Raw genomic sequence first — 3,288 nt, forward strand, 5'->3', positions numbered from 1 at the left:
CCCAGCCTGCGAGGGGCGATGGGGGTATGTGGTGAGTGGGGGCGGGGGCGGGGCCGAGAGTTGTGGGAACGGAACGGCTGTATCGCTATTTTGTGTTTATTTTATTATTAAAGTTTTGTTTGTATATATACAACCAACTTACCTCTGTCCCATGACAGTTTTCCGGCATCCCTCCTCCACCCCAACTCCTCACTCTTAACAATTCTCATCCCAAATTAGCGATAAGTGGAGATCTCTGGGTTTGGGCTATATTCCGGGCTCGGAGCCCTCCTTTGGGGCATTACGCCAAATATACTTACTATTTGCTCAATCCGATTATACAGTCAAAAAAATTTATTCAGACACCTTCAACATTTCTCACATTATCACAGTTTATTCGCTATAGTTTAGAAAATGATAATAAAATATGAAAAGAACTCAGAGTTCAACTGTGTCAGAACAAATTCATCTTGATAATATCAGATAACTTTGATAGAAAGGTATGTAATGAATTAAGTTGAATAGCTGTCAGCTGTCAGGTGTTAAATTTAAGTACACAATCAGATAATACCAATTTAAGTAAACCAATTACCAAGCAATGCTTAATTTTATTCAGTCTGGGGTGTAAAAAGGTAGCATTAGCAATTAAAGAAAAACACTTAAGCAACACATGATCAGGTCAAAGTGTCTGAATAATTTTACTTCCCAAATTTTTTATCAGTTTTACTGGTAGTCCACTGTATGAAGAATTCTTTGGTATAATATGTCATAGTTTATTTTATTTTGCTATCCTCACTTACATAAACGAACTATAGTATCTTGCACCCACTAGTAAAAAAATATCAAAAATTATATCTGGTGTCTGAATAATTTTCGGTTTGACTGTATGTAAATGCAAACTCGTGAACATGTATATATATACACACTATATGAAGGATCCTTTGGGACACTCTTCATCGCGCTGCAGTGATTCAATCGCCCTTAGATTGCAGCCTTCGAGGATGCAGCCTTTGAATTGGGACGCAGCTGAGGTATTTGCACTTGACCATTTGTCTACTTACATGACGTATTTCCTGTGCTTAGCCCAAGTGTTCAAGTGGGCATGAAGACCACAGAACATGATGCATGATTGGTTACACTTACTTCCTGTTGTGTGCTTACGCTCTCAAGAGACCAAGACTGCCAGTGTGGGAATTTGGACAGGCCCCTTCTCTCTTTTATTTCATGCGCCTACATGCAAATGTGTAGGCGTAACTACTTACACACATATAAAATATTAATTCATTAAATGAACTCAAACAAATGATTAATAACCATTATGAGTTAACAGGAAATGAATAATGAATTGTTTATTTTTTTAATGTAGTTACTTTTTTCAGAGAATAATTTTGTCTACACTGGATGCAGAGAGACACGATGTGACACAACAAATCCCCAATAGTAAACTGATGCCCCATTGGATTTCTGATGTACTCCATGTGCGAGAAATGAAGGACAAATTAATATGCAATGGTCACTTTGTTGCATCCAGTGTAGACACCTTCCAACTGTTGTGGTGCAACACAACAGCTGAGACCTGTTGGAAAACTCAAACACTTAATATAGGTGCTATGGCCCTGATCACATGTATCACAATCCTGAATTAATGTTTGTGCAAAATTTTATACACAATAAACATGGAATGTAAACAATAGTTAACTGCCAGGTATGTTCTGTGTTTCTGCATGTTGACAGCGCTCTGCACAGGCAGTAGTGGAGCACAGTGACAGGATCTTCAATGAGCTCATCCGCTCCATTCAGAAAAGACGAGGTGAGGTGAAAGAACTGATCAGAGCTCAGGAGAAGAAGGAGATGGTACAGATTAATGAACACATACAGAAACTGGAGCAGGAGCTCAGTAATCTGCAAAATGAGAATGATAAACTGGGGCCACTTTTACATACAGAGGATAACATTAATTTCTTTCAGGTATGAATAGCAGGTAACACTTTACAATAAGGTTCCATTAGTTAATGTTACTTAATGTATTACCTAACATGAACAAACAATGAACAATACATTTATTACAGTATTTATTCATCTTTGTTAATGTTAGTTATTGAAAATACAGTTGTTCATTGTTAGTTCATGTTAATTCACAGGGCATTAACTAATGTGAACAAGCACAAATTTTGATTTTAATAATGCATTAATAAATGTTGAAATGAACATGAACTAAGATTAATAAATGCTGTAGAAGTATTGTTCATGCTTAGTTCAAGTTAACTAAAGTAGTTAACTAATGTTAACTAATGAACCTTATTGTAAAGTGTTACCGAATAGCATAATCTACAGAAAGGCTTTTTTAAATGAAATGCTTAAAATGTATTGATTCTATTCTTAAGTCTTTTTTAAGAGTTATTGTTTTTTCTTTTTAATTTCAGAATTACTCTTCTCAATCTGGAGTGTATCTGTGCAAAACTTCACCCAGAGATGTTAATGACCTCCTGACATTTGAGAATGTAGACAAATCTGTCTCAGAGCTGAACAGCCAACTGGTCAAACTCTGTGAAGAGCACATGGGCAAAATATCAAAGAAAGGTGAAGTAAAACTGTCAAGAACCATTCAGACTTTTACAAGTATGAAGTAGAAATGAAACGGTAGGATATTTCATATCACGATTATAGTGACCAAAATGATCATGGTTATCAATATTATCACTGTATTATTAAAATGTGCTGAAAATGTTCAAAAAGTACTCATACACACACTAAAATCATTTCACCAAGCTTTATATCGAAAGCCAACAAAGAACAAATAAAATTAGCAGCACTATGTACTTTTTGTTTGCATAAACATTAAAATAATTTAAAATGATGGCCTGAAAAAATATGTTGGTTGTGTACTACATATGCAATTAAAGTTGGGGGGGGGGTTGATATTTTTGAATGCACATTAGTTTGTTTTCCATATACCACTTAAGATTTACAACAGAAAATTGATGCAAATTTCACGTTGGTCTAAACACAAACGGCAGACAGGCTGACAGGTTGAATGAAAGCGAACAGGCTGAACTCCACTGTCTGACAGCAGGTGGCGTTTATGGAACAGCAGAAATAACCGCTGTAAATAAAGTAGTGCCGTGCTTATAAATGCTGCTTTATTAGGCAATACGTGGAGGAAAGATGAAAAGAAAATGCCATTGAAACTTTTCTGAAGAAAAAGTCAGTTCCCCCTTATGCATTAATTTATTCATACATTCTTTCATATACCCTCTCTCAGCACTCTGCCTTCCTTCATTTTTTCACACAAAACAAAACCTGCATGTT

At 35.8% G+C, this 3,288-nt stretch overlaps 1 long non-coding RNA gene across 1 annotated transcript in view; it reads left to right on the plus strand.

Moving 5' to 3' along the window:
* Positions 1–2,653, plus strand: part of LOC107578016 (uncharacterized) — a 4,083-nt gene extending 1,430 nt beyond the window's left edge. The window contains exons 2-3 of the long non-coding RNA XR_001608284.1: positions 1,714–1,947; positions 2,403–2,653. This is a non-coding gene — a long non-coding RNA (uncharacterized lncRNA). The remainder of the gene's footprint in view (positions 1–1,713; positions 1,948–2,402) is intronic.
* The last annotated feature ends 635 nt before the right edge of the window (positions 2,654–3,288 follow it).

The sequence above is a fragment of the Sinocyclocheilus grahami genome, unplaced genomic scaffold (assembly GCF_001515645.1).
Source record: "Sinocyclocheilus grahami isolate Dianchi unplaced genomic scaffold, SAMN03320097.WGS_v1.1 scaffold8315.1, whole genome shotgun sequence".
NCBI classification, from domain to species: domain Eukaryota; kingdom Metazoa; phylum Chordata; class Actinopteri; order Cypriniformes; family Cyprinidae; genus Sinocyclocheilus; species Sinocyclocheilus grahami.